Below are 23,051 nucleotides of genomic sequence, written 5' to 3'. Positions count from 1 at the left end.
GCCATACTGGGTCAGACCAAGAGTCCATCAAGCCCAGCATCCTGTTTCCAAAAGTTACCAACCCAAGCTACAAGAACCTGGCAAGTACCCAAACACCTAGAAGATCCCATGCTACTGATGCCAGTAATAGCAGTGGCTATTCCCTAAGACAACTTGATTAATAGCAGTTAATGGACTTCTCCTTCATAAACTTATCCAAACCTTTTTTAAACCCAGCTACACTAATTAAATTAACCAAATCCTCTGGCAACAAATTCCAGTGCTTAATTGTGTGTTGAGTGAAAAATGATTTTCTCCAATTAGTTTTAAATGTGCTACTTGCTAACTTCATGGAATGCCCCCTAGTCCTTCTATTATCCAAAAGAGTAAATAATTGATTCACATTTACCATGTCTAGAGATGTGAATCGGAACCCTGGAGAAGAGGAGGAGCAGAGGAGATATGATACAGACATTCAGATACTTGAAAAGTTTTAATGATGCACAGTCAACAACAGACCTTTTCTGCTGGAATGAATCCAATAGAACTAGGGGTCATGGAATAAAACTCCATGGAGGACGACTCAGAAGCAATGTCAGGAAATATTTCTTCATAGAGAGGATGATGGATACCTGGAAAGCCCTGCCAGAGGAGGTGGTGAAGACAAAAATATTGCAAGATTTTAAAAGGGCATGGGATAAACACTGTGGATCCCTAAAGGGAAGGGGGAGGGGAATAAAGTAAGGCATGGGGGTATCTTACTGATATGGCAGATGCTACCCATAACAAATAAGCTGTCACAAGGGGGTAACTTACTGGTGTGGCGGATTCCACCCTTAACAAATATCCTTCAAAATGGGATGTAACTCCAACATTACTCGCTGCTTCTACGGCAGGGAGAAAAGAGGAAAAGAGGAATTGGATTCAGACAACAACCAACAAAGATATTGAACAGTACATTCTGGGAAAACACATAAGCATGGGGGTAACTTGCTGGGTGGGGGTAACTTGCTTAATGCAGTGGTTACTACCCTTAACCAGAAAGCTTGATACTACAAGTCTGATGCAACTCCAATATTGCTCTCTGCTTCAACTGCGGGGTGTGGGGGGGGGGGGGGGGGGGGGGGGGGGGGGGAGAAGGAAATTGAACCCAAACAATAACCAACAAGAGCATGGGAGTAACTTGCTTGATGTGGTGGTTACCAGCCTTAATCTGATGCGACTTCAACTTTGCACATTGCTCTCTGATTCAACGACAGGAGGGGAAGGAAATTGGACTCAAACAATAACCAGCAAGAGCCCTGACCTTGGTGGTCTGAGTAATTGATAAGTATGGGAAGCTGATAACTATGAGAGCTTTCTGGGCAGACTGGATGAGCCATAGGGTCCTTTTCTGCCATCACTTTCTATGTTTCTATATTTCTAGGACTTATCCAGCAGATACCAGAAGCCAGAAATGGAGCAGGACTTAAGAGCAGAGCTAAACACCAGGATTGAAGCCAGGGACCAGGATCAAAACAGGAGTCAGATACAGCAGGCACCAGGAACATTCAGGAAATTGGCCAGGCAACAGGATATCACAGAGTAAACTTGATGAGGACTGTTGGACCAGCAAAGGTGTGTCAGGCTAGGGCTCCTTATATATATATATATTTATTTATTTATTTATTTATTTATTTATTTATCCCTCAATGTGGGATGCCACACCAGAAAGTTACCCCCTTGTGACAGCTTATTTGTTATGGGTAGCATCTGCCATATTTATAGAGATATAAATACCTACCTAGGATGAGGGCATTATGGCTAGTCTCTCTCTCTCTCTCTCTCTCTCTCTCTCTCTCTCTCATAGCTAGGCTGGCTCTCCAAGAGCTTAAAACATCACAACATGCAATAAAGCCCTATCACACAGCTTTACACAAATGAAAAAAAGCCAGGAGTACAAATATATATATATATAAAAAAGGTCAACATAAAACTACAATGCTAAAAAATAAGCTAGTCAACAAAAACCAGAGAAAAATTCTTAGCAAGAAAAAAAAGGATCTTGTACCATCATTTTGAATACATGTCCTAGACAGATTTGATCCAGTCATCACTCTGACCTAGGAAATCAATATTTTGATCTCAATCCAGCAACAACTGCTTCTAAGATGAAGACTTCACAGAAGGTATCTAAATAATTGAACCAATATCATGTGATGAGAGTCCTCATACTCCAAAGTTAAAGTATAACACAGTGTCCAAGTAATGCCATGCTCCTGGAGGTTATGATACCCTTCTGCATTATTTCTTGTTTTGGTTATTTGGTTGTAGATCTTTGTACTAAAATCCAGTATAACTGTTATCTAAAAATATTCAAAATAAATCTTGCCTTTTCATATGAGATATCGATATAATTGTTTAACTTTAATAAATATATTACTATTTTTTATTTCAATTTTTCAAATCTGCTATCACACTGATCTCTGCTCATAACCATCTTATTCTGTAACTGATCCCACATGGTAACATGGAATAGACTTAGTTTTTGGGTACTTGCCAGATTCTTATGGCCTGGATTGGCCACTGTTGGAAACAGGATGATGGGTTTGATGGACCCTTGGTCTGACCCAGTATGGCATTTTCTTATATTCTTATGTTCTTAAAACCATTTTTCTTGTCATCACTGGGACAGACTTGTAATAATCTAACAAGGCTTTAAACATTCTTCACACTATTTTTGTATGGAAGTTGTTTGTCCAAGTAGATGGGTCTTTATCACACACCTATTTGCATAGTACCTATTATTTGCACTGGGTTTTGTTTTTTTTTGTTTTTTTTAGTTATGTTTCTGGGATTAATCAAAATTAATTTGAAATTTAATTTCAAAATCTAGGCACTCTAAATATGCATAGTTTCCAGCCTTTGGAGAAAGAAAAGCACAATACTGAAGCTCTCTCTGCTCTTATGGCCATTGAATCAGTCTGTGCCTGTTTTTTACACTTGAAATCTGTTTCCTGTAAAAAATGTAATCCTAAACCGAAACTCAGAAATCTCATGTGCTGTGTCTTCTCCACATTTTATCATATGTAATCTGTCAATATTGATACATTACACTTCTGCTTTTCAACAGAGGTCATAAGGTTTGTAGTCCTTGTTTTTGCTTGTAAATGCCTAAATACAAATATATAGAGTAATACAAAGGAGAGATTTGTATAAAGGAGCATAAAAAGAAGAACTATGACAGGATTTTAGATAAATATCTGACATAACCTTGTCCAGCCATACTGTGAGCCCCACTTCCCATAAATCCTGACAGACTGTGATTTTAAGACTCAAAATTAACAAGAACACAGTGGTAAATCAAGTGATGAATGCATGGCCACAGCGTCCAATGAGTATTTGCAAATGCTTCCAACCTTAAAATATGTCAAAACTCAGCCTCCCAGGCACCAACTAAACTATACATATAAGAAAATATTGCAGCTGTGATACATTTTTAACTGGGATGTAAGGTGTCCTTTAGATTTTTCTGAGATGGCAGCCATAGAAATTATTCCTCCCCTACCTAAGATTGTTCTATTGCTGTTGCATTGAAGGGAAGAGCTCCAGCCTGCCCATCGAAGATCAGAAGAAGCCCAATCTCCCCTACTTGTTGGATTTTTTAAACGTAAAGACTTATACCAAGCATCAATTAAAGATCAATCACGGCCTATTTTCTAACTTAGGGGGTTTCTGGCCAAGTGGGCTGGCTTCGCCAGGTAGAGAGTCCATCCAGCTAGGTTGAGAGAACATTGTACAAATCTCAGCTTTGTGTGAGTTTCCTCACTCCGAAAGACATCAAATCTTCACAAGAGTGTACTGTTCTATTTGTACATCTCACTCTGAATGTCAAAGTGGCCTCTTAACACCTACACTACTACTTAAACCTCACCTCAAGTAGCGGTATAAATACCTAACTACTAGAAGGTAGGGATGTGAATCGTTTTAGGACGATTAAAATTATCGTCCGATAATTTTAATATCGTCTTAAACCGTTATGGAACACAATACAATAGAGATTCTAACGATTTATCGTTATAAATCGTTAGAATCGTGAGCCGGCACACTAAAACCCCCTAAAACCCACCCCCGACCCTTTAAATTAAATCCCCCACATGACTTAAATAACCTGCGGGTCCAGCGGCGGTCCGGAACGGCAGCGGTCCGGAACGGGCTCCTGCTCCTGAATCTTGTTGTCTTCAGCCGGCGCCATTTTCCAAAATGGCGCCGAAAAATGGCGGCGGCCATAGACGAACACGATTGGACGGCAGGAGGTCCTTCCGGACCCCCGCTGGACTTTTGGCAAGTCTCGTGGGGGTCAGGAGGCCCCCCACAAGCTGGCCAAAAGTTCCTGGAGGTCCAGTGGGGGTCAGGGAGCGATTTCCCGCCGCGAATCGTTTTCGTACGGAAAATGGCGCCGGCAGGAGATCGACTGCAGGAGGTTGTTCAGCGAGGCGCCGGAACCCTCGCTGAACGACCTCCTGCAGTCGATCTCCTGCCGGCGCCATTTTCCGTACGAAAACGATTTGCGGCAGGAAATCGCTCCCTGACCCCCGCTGGACCTCCAGGAACTTTTGGCCAGCTTGTGGGGGCCTCCTGACCCCCACGAGACTTGCCAAAAGTCCAGCGGGGGTCCGGAAGGACCTCCTGCTGTCCAATCGTGTTCGTCTATGGCCGCCGCCATTTTTCGGCGCCATTTTGGAAAATGGCGCCGGCTGAAGACAACAAGATTCAGGAGCAGGAGCCCGTTCCGGACCGCTGTCGTTCCGGACCGCCGCTGGACCCGCAGGTTATTTAAGTCATTTGGGGGGGGGGGGGTTCGGGAGGGTGGGGGATTTAATTTAAAGGGTCGGGGGTGGGTTTTAGGGGGTTTTAATGTGCCGGTTTTGCGATTTTTCGATTTTTAGATTTTTCACGATTTTTCACGATTTTTCACGATATTTTACCCCCCCAAACGGCAACAATACGATTCCCTCCCCCTCCCAGCCGAAATCGATCGTTAAGACGATCGAGGACACGATTCACATCCCTACTAGAAGGGCCTTATAGTTAGTCTCTCTCTCTCTCTTCCACCCCCCCCCCCCCCCCCCTCCCCAGTGGTTGTAGGTAGGAATTGCAACAATTGTGGTACTTGCAAAAAAAGTGATTGCACTCTGTGGTAATACCTATGCTAAGAAAGCACACTTTGTGCTAAATAGGCTATTACCATAAAACATGCCCCTCTTTCTATCTCATGTGATAGTTTGATGAATCCTGGCCTTAACTAGGTAAGGAAGCCCCTTCCCAGCTGTTGAAGTATGGGCTGATTACTGCAATTAGACTTAAGGAGATCTTTATTATAATAATCAAACTGTCCACATTTCTGCAAATCCCACAGGTAGCTTTTACCTACAAGGTTTGAAGGAAAACTAAAAGAAAAATTAACACGGTTAGTTTTGTTCTCTATAGAAAAGTTCCTGCACAAATGTGTGCCTGCTTTTTGTGCAAGTGACTTTTCAAAGCAAAAGTATGTGAGTAATTTTGATTATTCAGAACTACCTGTGTAAGTGTCTCCCTTGATCAAAATCTGCCCCGGAAACACCTCCAAACATATACAGTCAAAAGTAGACGCATTGCTGACATACCCTTTTATTTTACCCACATAAAGGGTGGGCAATAATCAAAAAGTCAATTTACACAGGTAAAACAGAATTGCACCCATGGAAATGTCTTCAGTTATTGCCCTCCCCATGTTGTAAGGAACATTATTTTTTGTCTGGTAGGATCCCCAAATTCACCACAGGCTCAGGCAGACTCACTTGCTAGAGACTAGTCTATATTACTGCTCCAGCCATTCCCTAAAATAAATTCTCCACAACCTTTTTTATATCTGCATTAAATATATCCACCCTACATCAGATAGCTGAATATTGTCCAGCCTGCACAAACTGGGGCAGTCCACACACAGCATGCAATAATTGACCCAATAATTAAGGATAAATTTGACAGTCACCTGTTCACGTTTTTCAGGACCATTCCACTGCTCTCAGGTTTTCTATCCTGTGCCAAACCAACCTCAGGGTGAGATGAGACCAGATGATTCTTGTGCCCGTGAAAATTTCAGTGATATATACCATTTGCATCTTCTGAAGTAGCAGCACACCACATGTACTAAATCTTTGCCTCCCAGGTTTATGAGCAATAATCCTGGAGCCTCAAAACTCTATCTGTTGTGTGAAATGAAAGGCATCAACTGGTCCCATAGCATGCTGTACCTCTCCAGCCAGTGGAGAGCAATACCAATGCTGGCCAAATAATGCTCATGTGAGGACTCCCATATAGGCCCAAATCACAAATAAGTAACCACAGATCTAAGCTGTCTTATATATTTTGTGGTTACCTGTGAAAAGAATTAACAAGTTTAAACATGTGATCTTCAAGACTAAATTTATTAGTAATGTAAAGATAGGTAGCACAAGATGACTGGAAGGTTCATCTGCATACATTACCCAGCAGCCCTCAGGAGAGGAATCCAGAGGTCACCGCGAGTAAATCCAGGCTTCAGGCTCCACAGCTCCAGCTTCCAGAAGCCCCACACATATTTTATACAGAAGGAATTTAATTCTAAACAAGAGTCAATAATGTGGGTAAATAGGTAGATAAGTATTTTTATTTATTTATATTGTTTTGTATACCGATATTATGATAACAATCATAATGGTTCATAGCATAAATATAAATAAAATCATATAAAAATATAAAAACTACAAAACCATATAAGTAAATCTATTGAATATATCATAATCCAGAGAATAAAATAAAAATACAAATAATTCAATAAAAAACAGATAAAATATACAATCAAAATTCATAAAAGAATCATCAATGTAATAGCCTCACTTTCTTATTCCGAACAGCTCCAATTAAAAATAAATTAAACTTCTCTAAATTGCTTCCTCTCCAAACATTCGTCTAAATAGCCAGGTTTTTAAAACATTTTTAAAAGTTTAAAAATTAGACTGTAGGCTTATCTCAATTGAAAGGGAATTCCATAAATTAGGCCCAGCTAAAGATATTGCTCTTTCCCTAACTGTGCTCAAATGAGCAGACCTAACCAAGGAGATAGCTAAAAAACCTTTATTCGCTGATCGTAAAGATGCATTTAACCATTCCATTTTATCATTCTATATTGATTTGTGTATTAGACAAAGGACTTTATACTCTACTCTAAATTTTATTGGTAACCAATGCAATTCTATCAATCGGGACAATATAGAAAAAAGTGCGGGAGAGATGGCGAGCGCCCGCTCTCCTGATGCACACACAGGCCACTCTCCTGTGCGTGCGATTTAGTATCGGCCTGCATGCAAATGAGGGCCCGCGGTAAAAAGAGAGGCGCTAGGGACACTAGTGCATCCCTAGCTCCTCCTTTTTGACAGGAGTGGCGGCTGTCAGCGGGTTTGACAGCCGATGCTCAATTTTGCCGGTGTTGGTTCTCGAGCCCGCTGTCAGCCACAGGTTCAGAAAACGGACACCGGCAAAATTGAGCATCCGTCTTCCGACCTGTGGGCCGCTGGCCGATTTAAATTTTTTTTTTTTTTTTTTAATTTTGGGGCCTCTGACTTAATATCGCTATGATATTAAGTCGGAGGGTGTACAGAAAATCAGTTTTTTCTGCTTTTCTTTGGGCAGGAATTAATTTCTGAAAGTAAAATGTGCGACTTGGCTGCACATTTTACTTTCTGTATTGCGTGGGAATAACTAATAGGGCCATCAACATGCATTTGCATGTTGCGGGCGCTATTAGTTTCGGGGGGGGGGGTTGGACGCATGTTTTCGACGCACTATTACCCCTTACTGTATAAGGGGTAAAGGTAGAAGGGGTAAAGGTAGCGTGTCAAAAACGCACATCCAAACCCGGGCTAACAATGGGCTCCACTGGCGCGCACTGTACTGTATCGGCCCGAATGTTGGTGTAATATGATCATATTTTTTTTTTATCAGTTAGAACTCTTGCAGCTGCATTCTGTAATAGCTGAAGAGGTCTTAGGGTACTATTGGGAAGACCTAAGTAGAGATGTGCTTAGTTTTAAGTTTTCAGGTCGGGCGCTTCGTGGAAAACTTTGTTTTCCTACGTTTCTTTTTTTTTTTTTCAGCAAAACGGACCGAAACCCCACCTCCACCCCAATCCTTCAAATTTACTTAATTACAACCCTCCCCCACCATCCCAATCCCCACCCCCAAGACAATAAAATCCCTGGTGGTCCAGCGGGGTACCTGGAGTGGTCTCTCCCTCTCGGGCCATCGGCTGCCACTAATCAAAATGGCGCCGGTGGCTCTTTGCCCTTACCATGTGACAGGGGCTACCGGTGCCATTGGTCGGCCCCTGTCACATGGAAGGAGCAATGGATGGCCCGTGCCATTTTGATTCCTGGCAAGCCCGACGGCCCGAGAGTGGAAGATCGCTCCCGGGACCCCCACTGGACCACCAGAACTTTCAGTAAGTCTGGGGGGGGGATCGGGATGGTGGGGGGTTGTAATTAAGTAAATTTGAAGGGTTGGGTTTGTTTGTTTTTTTTAATAAATGTGCCCCTCCCCTTCGCGCTAACCCAAAAAATGAATTTTTCCCGAAGTTCGGGGAAAATCCGTTTCGGGATTTTAGTCCTCTGAACCATGCCGAATTAGACAATTTTGTTGAAATTGTCCAATTCAGCAAAAATGAATGCACATCTCTAGACCTAAGAGGAGAGCATTACAATAATCTATCTTACAAAAAAAAAATCTCTGCAACACAGTCCTAAAATCACTAAAATATAAAAGTGGTTTCAGTTTTTTTAAAATATGTAGTTTATTAAAACCATCTCTAATCATATTATTTATGTTTTTCTTCATATTCAGCTCACTGTCCAAAAATACCTCTAGATCCTGAGCAGAATTAACTAAATTCAAATCAAAATGACCGACTCTATAAGTCATAAATATATATATATTATGCTCTAATTTGTTACTTAGAAATAGTATTTTTGTCTTTTGATGATTCATTGCTAATTTCATGTCTGCAAGCAGTTTTGGATTGAAGACATATATATTTATAATAATTTCAATGTATTCTCAATGGAGTCCTTTACTGGTAAAAGCATCTGTACATCATCAGCGTAAATGTAATGTATTATCCCTAGTCCTGATAAAAGTTTACAAAGCAGCAACATATATAGATTAAATAATATTGCTGATAAATATGAATCCTGAGGTACTCCTGAATCAAGAGGTATTTTATCAGATTTCAAGATCCCAATCTTAACCATAAATGAATGTTCTTGAAGATAGGAGTTAAACCAAGATAATGTTTTCCCAGATAATCCAATTTCTGAAAGCCTATGAAACAAAATACTATGATTTACAGTATCAAATGCTGCTGAATTATCTAACATAACCAATAGATAAGATTGCCCAGAAACCATACCTCTAAGGATTATATCAGTTAAAGCTATTAATAGTGTCTTGGTAGTAAAAAAAAATTCTAAAACCAAATTGGGATGGATACAAAACAGTGTTAACTTCAAGATAATCAGCTAACTGTGATTGCACTACTTTTTCTATAATCTTAGATAAAAATGAGGTTCGAAACTGGCCTAAAATTACTTAGGATGGTATTATCATGTTGCGACAGTGGACCACTGAGCTGAGACAAGTATGGCCCTACCTGAGAGAGGACTTCCCAGGCTCTCATCGTCGGGAGGTGGATCTCAGTACCAGTCCGGGTTCGAGGCCAGCAGCAGACAGCAAGATCCAGTTATCAGTCCAAAGACGAGGCAGGCGGCTAGCAGAATCCAACAAACAGTCCAAGGGTCGAGACAGGCAGCAGACAGGAGAATCCAGATACCAGTCCAAGGTTGAGGCAGGCAGCTAGCAGTGGAATCCAACAAACAGTCCAAGGGTCAAGACAGGCAGCAGGCAGGAGAATCCAGATACCGGTCCAAGATCAAGGCAGGCGACTAGCAGCAGAATCCAGCAAGCAATCCAGGGGTTGAGGCCAAGAATCAGGACAGAGGATGAGGAGCAGGATGGGTATGGAGAGGGACAGGAACCAGGAATGAGGAGCAGAACCAATGCAGCCAGCAGCTTCAGGAGACCTGTTGCAGAGGCAAGGCTGGGGAGCAGGGACTAGGCTGAAATAGTCCCTGCTCGATGATGTCAGCTGGGAACTGCAGGAACTTTTCCCGCCACAGTCCCTTTAAGGCTCAACATGAGGCTCATGCATGCGCCTATACTGCAGTTGGATTTGGGGGACTGGATGTGCTCCCAGCTGCCGCGAGGGATCGTGGCGGTGGTGGCAGCATCTTCTTGCCGCCGCAAGAGAGGGCGGCTCAGCACGAGGACCCCAGCAGGAAAGGGAGACTGGCCGTGCATTCCCGTGGCTGGCAAGTGTAACAGTAACCCCTCTATTATGCCCCCTTCCAGGAGGTTTAGACTTCTTGGGGTAGCAGGCATGGAACTACTTAAGCAGTTTCTTATCCAATATGTTTGAGGCTGGTTCCCAAGTGTTGTCCTCTGGCCCGTATCCCTCCCAAGATATCAGATATTCCCACCTTCAATTCCGTCGATGGACACCCAGAACATCCTTGACTTGATAAAGTTGATCCTTGAGGGGTCAGGAACCTTTCAGGTGGGCCAGGAAAACACCAAGGGTTTTAGGAGGGAGATGTGAAAGACATCGTGTATCCTTAGAGTAGCAGGCAAGTGTAACTGGTAGGTGACAAGTCCTATCTGTCGGATAATGGGAAATGGCCCAAAATAATGCAGGGCTAATTTCATGGAAGGTACCCTAAGACGGATGTATCGGGTACTCAGCCAGACTTATCCCCGAACTTAAGTTGGGGGCCTGGTTGACGATGTTTATCCATACTCTTCTTAGCCCTGAAGGCAGCCTTTTGTATTAGAGACTTCGTGCAGCCCCATAGATGCTGCAGTTCCTGAGTTGTTAGCAGGGCTTCAGGAGAGGCTACTGATAATGGTAGTGGTAGCGGGGGGCTTGGCTGTCGTCCGTAGACTTTTCCATCAGCATATTCTACACTATTTGGAATGGGGAGGTCCCAGTGGCGGTATTGAAGTGGAAATTATGGGAGAATTCTGCCCAGGGTAATAAGGCGGTCCAATTATCCTGACATTCATTGACAAACATTTGTAAGAATGTCTTCAATGTCCAATTCGTGCATTCTGTTTGACCGTTGGTCTGAAGGTGGTAAGCTGTGGTAAAGTCTAAGATAATGTACTTTTTGCAGAGTGATCGCCAATATTTGCGGTAAATTGAGTACCTCTTTCTGAGAGGATATGTTGTGGTAGTCCATGAATATGTAGTAAACAGTAGTAAACAGTCTTGCCAGTCCAGGAAGGGCCATGAAATGGGCCATTTTGGAGAAGCAATCGATGACCACCCAGATGACCCAACAGCCCTCCGAAGGAGGAAAGTCGACCATGAAATATGTGGATAGATGAGTCCATGGCTCCTGGGGTGCAGGTAAGGGCTGTAGCAGGCCATAGGTTTGACCTACCAGGGGTTTTTGTTGTGCACAAATGGGGCAAGAGTCCACATAATTCTGGACATCCTCCTTCATTTGTGGCCACCACTAAAAGTGTTGAGTTAGGTTTAAGGTTTGTGCTCGGCCTGAATGACCTGCTATATGAGATTCATGCCCCCACTCAAGAACCTTCTGAAAGAGCCGGCAGGGAACTACCATCTTTCCAGGAGGGGCTGGTATGGAAGCAGCCAGGAGGATTCGGGCAGGATTGATCATGTGGCTGGGGGGTTCCAGAGTATCCTCCACTTTAAATGACCAGGAGAGGCATACACCCGGATGTTCTTACGAGCTGGTCTATATTTCACTTCAAAGTTGAAGCAGACAAAAAATAATTACCATCAAGCCTGACAAGCATTTAATCATTGTGCGTTTTGGAGATGTTCTAAGTTTTTATGGTCCATACATACTGTAATCTGGTGTTGTGCCCCTTCTAACCAATGCCATCATTCTTTGAAGGCCATTTTTATGGCTAACAGTTCTTTGTCCCCTATTCCATCAAAGACTCCCCCTGTCTGAGAGCTGATTCAAAATGGCTCCTACCCCTTCCAAGGAAGCATCAACCTCGATGATGAAGGGGCGCATGGGATCCAGGTGATGAAACAGGGTTCTTCAAGGAAGGCTTGTTTAAGGTTAGAGAAGGCTGCGACTGCCTCCAGAGGCCAGTTCTTGGTATTGGCCCCTTTCCAGGTGAACGCCATGAAGGGAGCTACTTTCTGCGAGTAGAAGGGAATAAAATGGCGATAAAAATTGGCAAATCCTAGAAATCTTTGAAGTGGGCGAAGACCGGACGATTGAGGCCAATTTAGGATACATTTCACCTTTTCGGGGTCCATGCAGAATCCCTTGCTGGAGATTATATATCCCAGGAAGGGCAGGCTTTCTCTTTTGAAAAGGCATTTTTCAAATTTAGCGTAAAGTTTGTGGACTCGGAGCCTCTGGAGTACTTGATTAACGTCTCAATGATGTGAAAATAAATCTTTAGAGAAAACAAGAATGTCGTCCAGGTAGACCACCACACTAGTGTACAGGAGGTATCTGAAGATTTCGTTTATCATACCTTGAAACACTGCTGGGGTGTTACAAAGGCCGAAAGGCATAACCAGATACTCATAGTGTCCATCTTGCATATTAAATACAGTTTTCCATTCGTCTCCTGTCTTGATGCGAAATTGTATGCTTCATGCAAATTGTACGCTCATGCAGATTCAACTTGGTAAAGATCTTGGCCCCTTGAAGTCGATCAAGTAGTTCTGGTATGAGCGGAAGAGGATATCTGTCTTTCTTGGTTATGGCATTAAATCCCCTGTAATCGATACAGGGGTGCAGTGTCCCATCTTTTTTGGTTATGAAAAAGAACCCTGCATGGGCAGGGGAAGTGGAAGGCCTGATGAATCCTTTATCAAGTTTTCTCGGACATATTGAGCCATGGCTTTGGTCTCCTGCAGAGAAAGAGAGTAGACTCTTCCACGGGGTGGTGTAGTTCCCGGAATCAGGTTGATGGCATAATCAAAGGGGCGGTGCGCTGGTAGAATTTTGGCCGCCTGTTGGGAAAACACATCCCAGGGAGGTTGTGGCTAATAGAAGCGGTGGTAGAGGTCTTACTGGGAGCATACAGGAAGATAGACACGAGGGATCCATTGCGACAGCTGAAGGGACCCCCAGTCAAAACTAGGAGAGTGAATCTGTAGCCAGGGCATCCCCAATACAATGGGGGTGAACTGCCTTCTCCAGGACATGGAAGGTTATCTTTTCTTGATGGAGAAGGCCGGTCCGGAGGGTCAAGGGTTCGGTCGTGGTGGTGATTTGCCCGGATAAGGGCTTGCCGTAAATGGATGAGATGTAGATCGGAGTCTCTCTATGGACAGTGGGAAGTTTGAGGTGTTCCACCAGGGCTTTCATGATAAAGTTTCCCTCAGCTCCGGAGTCCACTAAGGTGAGGGTGGAAAACTCGAAGGCATCGGTCATGAGGGTAATGGGTAGAGTAAGCTGGGGAGAAGGAAGAGCACAGCCCAGGGTCAACTCCCCACCAACTCTTAGGCTCTGGAGTTTCCCAGCCTCAATGGGCATTGAGCTCATAGATGCCGCTGTCCAGCACAGTAGAAAAATAGGCCCAGAGAGCATCGCCAAAGTCTCTCCTCCGATGAAAGATGGCTCTGTCCAAGCTGCATGGGCTCTTCCTGGCTTATCGATCCGAAGGAGGTGACAGGTGATGGAGTGAGAGGGCGTGAGAAGGAGGGGGCCAGCGGTATTGACCTTCATGGAGCCTTTAATTCTCAGGTTCTCTGCTGGAGTCGCCTGTCTAACCTCCAGGCCAGATCAATGAGATCGTCGAGGAATTCGGGGAGTACTCGGGTGGCCAGCTCATCCTTTATTTGAGAGGATAGTCCTTCTAAGAAAATACTTCGGAGACTATCCTCTCTCCAGTTCAACTCCAAGGCCATAGTTTGGAACTCAATAGCATATTCTGCCAGGGTCTTTGAACCCTGGCGTAGATGCAGTAGGTCTGACCCCACGGAGTCACGTCGGCCAGGTTCATCAAATGGTAATGCCCAAGGTAGGGCCTTTTCATCAAGAAGGGAGAGGATGAAGGTCCTTTTAATGGAATCACTGGAAAACTGTGAGGGTTGCAAGGAAAAATGCATAAAGCACTGATTCAAGAATCCTCGGCATAATTTATGGTCTCCTGCATATCTGGGAGCTGTTAGAAGATGGATGGTGGCTGCTAGGGATGTGGATTCGTTTTGAACGAATGTGCAATCCGCAATGTATAGGTCCCTATTCGTTGCATTTGTGGGGGTTCCGAAACATATGGCAAACCCCCACGAATGTGACGTATCATTAACGAATAAAACCCCCACCCTTCTGACACCCCAAGACTTGCCAAAAGTCCCTGGTGGTCCAGCGGGGGTCCTGGAGTGATCTGGAGTGATCTCCTGCACTCGGGCCGTCGGCTGCCGGTATTCAAAATGGCACCGATAGCCTTTGCCCTTACTATGTCACAGGGGCTACCGGTGTCATTGGTCGGCCCCTGTCACTATGTGACAGGGGCCGACCAATGACACCGGTAGCCGGCGGCCCAAGTGCAGGAGATTGCTCCAGGACCCCCGCTGGACCACCAGGGACTTTTGGCAAGTCTTGGGGGGGGGTCAGGAGGATGGGGGGTTGTAGTTAATTAAGTTTAAAGGGATGGGATGGGGGGGTTTAACTTAAATGGGAAACAAATCCCATATGTAACTAATGGACGAATCGGGGTCCACGGAAAACAGATGTAACAGATTTGGGTCCCGACAAATACGAATACCGAATCAAATGTATCCATCCCTGCTGCACATCTCTAGTGGCTGCTGTCAGGGAGGCAAAAGGAGAAATGGTAGCCACATTGCTGGTTGGGGCAGTACTTGCATCCAGGCGGGCATTGAGCCATTCCACCGAGCTGGCAAGGGCCTCCAAGAACTGCTGCTGTTGTTGGATTTTTTGTGCGAGTCCTGGAATGGCCTGGATACCAGAGAGATCTGCCGGGTCCATTGCCTCTGCAAGCTGTTGTGCCAGTGGACCCCTGAGCCGGGACGAGTATGGCCCTACCTGAGAGAGGACGTCCCAGGCTCTCATCGTCAAAAAGTGGATCTCAGTACCAGTCCGGGTACGAAGCCAGCAGCAGATAGCAAGATCCAGTTATCAGTCCAAAAATGAGACAGGTGGCAGGCAATGGAATCCAGCAACAGTCCAAGAGTTGAGACGGGCAGAAGACAGGAGAATCCAGATACCAGTCCAAGGTCGAGGCAGGTGGCTAGCAGCGGAATCCAACAAACAGTCCAAGGGTCGAGATGGGCAGCAGACAGGAGAATCTAGATACCGGTCCAAGGTCGAGGCAGGCAGCTAACAGCGGAATCAAGCAAGTAAGCCAGGGGTTGAGGCCAAGAATCAGTCCAGAGGGTGAGGAGCAGGTTGGATATGGAGAGGGACAGGAACCAGGAATGAGGAGCAGAACCAATGCAGCCAGCAGCTTCAGGAGACCTGTTGCAGAGGCAAGGCTGGGGAGAAGGGACTAGGCTGAAATAGCCCCTGCTCAATGATGTCAGCTGGGAACCGCTGGAATGTTTCCCGCCGCAGTCCCTTTAAGACTCGACGTGAGGCACACATGTGCTCCTATACTGCAGTCGGGTTCGGGGGATTGGCAGCATTCCCAGTGGCCATGAGGGATTGTGACGGCGTTTTCTTGCCGCTATGAGAGGGAGGCTCAGCACTGGGACCCTGGCAGGTGAGGGAGTCTGGCTGCAAATTCCTGCGGCTGGTGAGCGTAACACATCAGCATTCCTATTCTTTAAAATTGGCTTAATAATTGCACTTTTTAAACTCTCTGGGACTTTTTCTTCTTCTAATGATAGTTTAACAATGCCAGTGACTGGTTTTGCAATGATATTAGACACTGTCTTTAATTGCTTTATAGGTATCACATCTAATGGCTGCTACTAGAGGTGTTTAAAATCATGAGAGGTCTAGAATGGGTTGATGTGAATCGGTTATTTAGTCTTTCATATAATAGAAAGACTAGGAGGCACTCCATGAAGTTAGCATGTGGCACATTTAAAACTAATCGGAGAAAGTTCTTTTTCACTCAACGCACAATTAAATTCTGGAATTTGTTGCCAGAGGATGTGGTTAGTGCAGTTAATATAGCTGTGTTTAAAAAAGGATTGGATAAGTTCTTGGAGGAGAAGTCCATTATCTGCTATTAATTAAGTTGACTTAGAAAATAGCCACTGCTATTACTAGCAACAGTAATATGGAATAGACTTAGTTTTCGGGTACTTGCCAGGTTCTTATGATCTGCATTGGCCTCTGTTGGAAACAGGATGCTGGGCTTGATGGACCCTTGATCTGACCCAGTATGGCATGTTCTTATGTTCTTCTTATTAGCCGGGTTTATCTTTTTGATTATTGTTTCAATTTCAGTAGAAGAAAATGTTTCAAAAGCAGACCAGACTTGATCAATTGCTTCTTGAAGGGTGATCTTTTGATATGCTACTTGAATATTATTAAGCAATCTCTGTACTTTATTCTTAAAAAAGAAAGCAAAATCATTACATTTTGACCCTGTGGTCTCATAATTCTGATTTAGTTGCATCGGTTTGATAAGATCTTGTACAAAAGAAAACAGAATCTTGGGATTAAAATTAAAATGCTCGAGGCTACAGAGCTACCAGCGGTATATTCCTTGGCTTTGGTTGCTTTGCTATGTGAATGCTTCTGTACTGAGTTGTTGTATAAGAGTATTGCTCTAATGTAATGTAATGTTGCATAAATTTGAAAGAAATAAAAAATTTTATAAAAAAAAAAAAAAATACAGCACCACACAGACACAAAATAACAACTGGAAATACAAAGCACCTCGGAATGGTACAGAACAATAAACTGTTAGCATAATCCTGAGGAAAAAAAATTAAAATCATGTTTCTTCCTAGCATAATAATTGCGTTTTGATTTAGTAATCTGAATTCTATTTTTGGAGAGCAGCGCTCGGTATACAGCTAGGGTTAAGAAGAAGGCTTCTTTCGCTATGCCCTTTCTTTTTTTCTTAAGACCCTCTTTAATTCTCTTAAATCATGTGACTACCAAGGGCATTAAATGTTTCCATAACATTCACCTGCTTTCTGATAACTGGACTAAATTTATCAGCGAGTGTAAGAACCATATCAAAACAAGACTGCACTGACCTATCAATATTAACAAATTCTAATTTCTTTAAAGCTTCAGGTAGTTTATCCACTAAATCCATCAGTACTGATAAGTTTACAAAATTCAAACACAACCTTATGATTTCTAAAGTCTCGCTGAGTCTGCTTAATTGAAAAGGTGGTATGAATCAAATAATGATCAGACCAGGGTACAGGCTTACAAATCGGGACAGAATGATTAACCACAAGCTGATTTACAAAAATTAGATCTAGTGTATGACTCGCTTTGTGTGTCGGTTTATCAACAATGTCTTCTAACCCAAAAGCTGCCAGAGTATCAAGAAAAAACTCACATACAGCTGAGCATGGATTACTACAGTGGTTCTCAACCTTTTTTCAGCCGGGACACACCCGACAGATGGTTCTCACATGTGTGACACACTGAACATGTGACCATCACGGGGGCAAAATGTAAATATGCATTCTGCATCCTCAGGAACCCCCTCGACCCCCAAAAATGGGTGCAGAGCAGAACTAGGGCATTACCCGTACAGCTCACCATACAAAAAAAGATATTCTGGATCTGATGACATCTCAGTAAAAGCAAAACAAACTCTCTTTACTGGCAAGCACAATGCCCCTCCTTATGAAAAGACAGTAATTTACCACTTCAAATATTTAACCAGGCCCTAAACACTAATACACCTACTATTAGGAAAACAGAGCAAGCCAAGCTGCTATAGATACCCACTTAGAAATAATTGTAAAACTATACTAATAAATGTTACACAACAGCTGATGAACAGAATAACATCCAACAATTAAAACTCATAAAAATTATTAAAAATTGTCCAAATATCAATAAAATATTTCAAAACAGCAGACACATCACATAATACCCATTAATTAAAATGGCAGTCAATCAAGAAAAATAAACTTAAAAAGCTGCCTTTACTTACCCTCTTCAGTAACTCTCCTACTCCTTTCCCTTGCAGGCCAATAGCACTCACCAGAAGCAGCAGTGGCTGCTGAAGCTCTGTCCTCACAGTCCCCTTCCTTAGGGCCCACAACCAGTCACAACCAGTCTCTGTCTCACACAGACTAGTAACTTCCCTAACTAGTATCTCTTCCTCACACACACACCAGTCACCTCCCTGACCAGTCTCTGTCTCTCCCACACACACACCAGTCACCTCCCTGACCAGTCTCTGTCTCTCACACACACACATACCAGTCACCTCCCTGACCAGTCTCTCTCTCTCTCTCTCTCTCTCACACACACACACACACACACAGTCACCTCCCTGACCAGTCTCTGTCTCTCTCACATACACTCACATACCAGTCACCTTCCTGACCAGTCTCTCCCTCTCTCTCTCTCTCTCTTTCACACACACACACACAAGTCACCTCCCTGACCAGTCTCTGTCTCTCACACACATACACACCAGTCACCTCCCTGACCAGTCTTTGTCTCTCTCACACAGACACCAGTCACCTCGGTGACCATTCTCTGTCCCTCTCTCACAAACACACACACACACCAGTCACCTCCCTGACCAGTTTCTGTCTCTCACTCATAGACACCAGTGTTATCACTACCCTCCTCCAGAGGGAGGAGTCATAAATCTGTTGTCGCTCTCCACCAGGAGGAGTCCGCGATCTGCTGTCACTCACACCGCCAGGAGGGCAGAGAGAGCAATCTGTTCTGCTGTTATCCTGAAAGGGGGAGGAGTAGCAATATGACATGACCTGCTCCTCCAGAGGGGAGGAGCTAGCTATCTGTAGATCTGTTAGCGAACTGCTGTAGGATGCTCCTATAAGGTAAGGGAGGTAGCAGTCTATTATCAGTCTGTTAAGGAGTAGCAATCTGATACGGATCAACTCTCCAAGGAAGAGGTGTTGGCAATCTTATATAAATCTATATATAATTATATTATTATATAAATTATATAAATTATTATATTATTATTAAATTATTATTATTATATAAATTATATAAATCTTATATAATTCTTATATAAATCTTATATAATAATCTTATATAATTCGTTAAAATTTTTTCCTGCATTATCTTCCTTCCAGCTTGTTGCAAGCTTCCAAGTTCTCTTCCCCTGTTGATTGTAACTTTGACTTATTCCTACCTATTGTTATCTTCGTTCACTTGAATAGTTACTCCAGTTGTACCCCTTGTTAAATGTAAACCGATCTGATATGGTTATTTACTATGAAGGTCGGTATATAAAACTGTTAAATAAATAAAATAAATAAATAATGATACTCTTCGCTACTGAGATAGCAATCTATCATGCCCCCAGCTACGGAGTACCAATCTGTATATATATAAGCTGCTAGCAAGAGAAGTAGCTGTCTATATAATACTTCCGTGAGCGGAGTTAGTGGTCTGTAGTGGTTGGCTCCCACAGAGTGACAATAGTGAAAGGAATGACCACTTGAAGGAAATGGTGAGTCCCTGGGCCGATGGCAGATGACAACGCCCTCAGGAGGAGATCCTGAGAGGAACCACCGGCTAGGCTAGAATATGAGATAAACACAATAGTTCTTTATTAGACTGGAATCTGGGCCACCAAGGGTGGCAGTAGTGAATCACTGTGTTCGGCAAGTCCTTCTGATACTGAAATATAATCTCTGGGTCACTGAGCTGTAGAGAGAGACTAGAAGTAGTGAGTAGACAGGTATACTGGATACAAGATGGTACACTCACAATAGTAGATGTCTGCAATGGTCTCTATGCCACAGAGAGTCTTCCATACATGCAGGAACAGGAGCCGTAGGCGAGCACTGGTTCCCACAAACTGTCTGTAATAAGAACTCACAATAGCTGTATATGAAATAGCTTCTAGAGTAGAAGAGAGTCTGTAAAAGATTATAGGAACTTGGGCCCTCGTGGAGCGAGTACCGGTTTCTATCTGTAATCTTGCCAATGTAACGCTTGATCTCTGTACCTGTGATAACGTCTTAGACGGAAGGGAGTCTTCAGAGCTATAGGAATGTAGGCCCTCGGGGAGCGAGTACCGATTCCTATGAAATAGAACTCACTGTGTTCAAGTCCGCGATCGCTTCCAGGCAATGAGGAGTCTTCCAAGAGTTCTGGCAATCTGAAAACAAGAAGAGAGAGCGGAGCCCCCGTGGAGCGGATACGCCTGGTAAGTTTGAAAAGGCCGAGCAGTGGGGAAGGCTTCCCCTTGCTGATTCGGATCGTTGTTGTATCGTGGACTGCCGAAGCAAGTCCTGTTGGAGTTCCTTGCTAACTCTTTAGAGGTTAGCAAACAAAGACCTTTTAAAGAGCAAATGGATGACGTCTCTACGGGGGTATGCCCCCGAGGTTCGCGCCCTTGCTGGTACAAAGTCTGCCCTTACATCATCAGGAACATGGTGGATCCATAGCGTCAGGCCAGTCCGGGGGAACCGGGACTAAGGAGGCGGAGAGAAGCTGAGGCCACATCCGTCCGTCAGAGCCGAAGGGAGTCGCAACCCAGGTAGAGAGGGTGGAGCGAGGGGCGAGAAGAGGCACGAAAGCAACAACCAGTCATCTCCCTGACCAGTCTCTCTCAATCACACATATGCTCTGTCACTTACATACAAGCTCACACATACTCTGTCACTTACAACCACACACACACACACTGCCACTCATTCACCCATTGTACCGCACACACACACAAGCTCTCACTCACGCACCCAGGCACCCATTCTAACACACACACACACACACACTGCCACTCATGCACCTATTGTACCACACACACACAAGCTCTCACTCATGCACCCAGGTACCCATTCTACCACACACACACACACACAAAGCTGCCACTCACCTCCCAGGCACCCATTCTACCACACACTCACAAATCTGCCACTCATGCACCCAGGCATGATTTCTAACACACACACACACAAATCTGCCACTCATGCACTCAGGCATGCATTCTACCACACACACAGACACACAAAGCTCCCACTCATGTACCTAGGCACCCATTCTACCACACACACACGAGCTCTCACTCATGCACCCAGGCACCCATTCTACCACACACACAAGCTCTTACTCATGCAACCAGGCACCCAATCTACCACACACACACAAGCTCACATAGAGCCTCTTCTCATTGTTTGGCCCAATAAGCCTGGCCTCCGCTTCTCAGTCGCCTCTGGCCTGACCTCCGGCGACGTGCAACATCTCTCCAGCCACCTCCCGCGGTGCGCAGGGTCTCTCCGCTCTTTGGCTCCACCAGCCTGGCCTCCAGCAGCAGTGCATAGGTCTCTCCACTCTTCAGCCGCCGGCAGCGGTGCGCAGCGTCTCTCCATTCTTCGGCCCCGCCAGTGGTGGTGCACAGATCTCTCCACTCTTCAGCTGCCACCGGCAGCGCACAGCATCTCACCATTCTCTGGCCCCGCCAGCGGTGGCGCGCAGGTCTCTCTACTCTTCGGCCCTGCCGGCCTGGCCTCCAGCGGTGGCGCGCAGCGTCTCTCCATTCTTCAGCCCCACCCCTAAGGAGAAGGAAAGCACAAGCGGGGCAGTGGAACACCAGGAGCCGCAACACACCTGCCGGTGCTTGGCGAACCACTAGTGTGTCGCGAAACATTGGTTGAGAACCGCTAGATTACTATCTACATGTATTTATTTATTTAGATTTTTTTTATATTCCACTTTTCGCACTTTTTTTTTTTAAGCACTTCAAAGCAGATTACATTCAGGTACTGTAGGTATTTCCCTATCCCCAGAGGGCTGAAATCACCCAATATTACGGCAGGTATGTCTATTGCTATATATTAATTAAAATTTGACTAATGGGGAACAGTTGTGATCCAAAAGACCAGGAGGACAATACACTAAACACAACTGAAAGAAACTATTTTTGAAAAATCCTATTTTGAAAAGAGGGACAATATCCACATGATATTTACTTAACTTCAGTTCTTTTTTAGCTATAATCATAATGCCAGCTCCTTTCGGTTTAGCTCTAGGAAGAGAAATTATTCATATGAATGTTGAAAAAATGGATTCATTAGAACTAAATCTGAACTTTTTAACCAAGTTTCTGTTATGCAACAAATGGCGGGAGAAAATTTGTCTAATAAATCATTAATCACAGGAATCTTCTTTAGTACAGACTGAGCATTAATTAAGAGCAAAGAAAAGAAAACTGACATGAAAAATTATGAATCTACTAGAGGAGATATAGAATGCAAAGTCCTGTGTCTTTTAAAAATATGCTTCAGTCAGCAGTTCCCATATCTTCCACGATTTAAAATTATCTCAATATTATTATCAGCCATTTTAAGATTTACAATAAATCCAACAGAAGAAGGCATCATTATTATCAATCCTGGCTGTAAAATTGTGCCCAAGGTGCACAAAGGGGCACACTAAGGGGCAGGCCCATTATGTGTACCCCTTCAGCGCACACAGCCAGGTGCGCGGCACCTCCAGCATCTCACTCGCGCTTTTGCCCATGGCCCAAGATGACGTCACTGGGGGGGAGGAGCTATCCCTTGTGGGGAGCATGGTGGCTGGTCCAGGGAGAGCTGGCTTGATAGAGCTGGATCAACAGCCTCAGATGACAACAGAGGCAAAGGCAGCAGTCAGAAGGAGGCAAGGTGGTTCACTACGTCTCTGGCGTCTCTCTCGCACTTTTGCCTGCACCTCAAGATGACTGTCAGCTGGGGGAGGGGCTATCCCTCGCAGGGAGTACGGTGGCTGGTCCAGGGAGAGCTGGATTGATAGAACTGGATCAACAGCCTCAGATGGCAACAGAGGCAACAGGCAGCAGTCAGAAGGAGGCAAGATGCA

Source organism: Rhinatrema bivittatum, chromosome 1 (genome assembly GCF_901001135.1).
Source record: "Rhinatrema bivittatum chromosome 1, aRhiBiv1.1, whole genome shotgun sequence".
Taxonomy (NCBI): Eukaryota; Metazoa; Chordata; class Amphibia; order Gymnophiona; family Rhinatrematidae; genus Rhinatrema; species Rhinatrema bivittatum.
Note: the sequence above shows the minus strand (reverse complement) of the source record.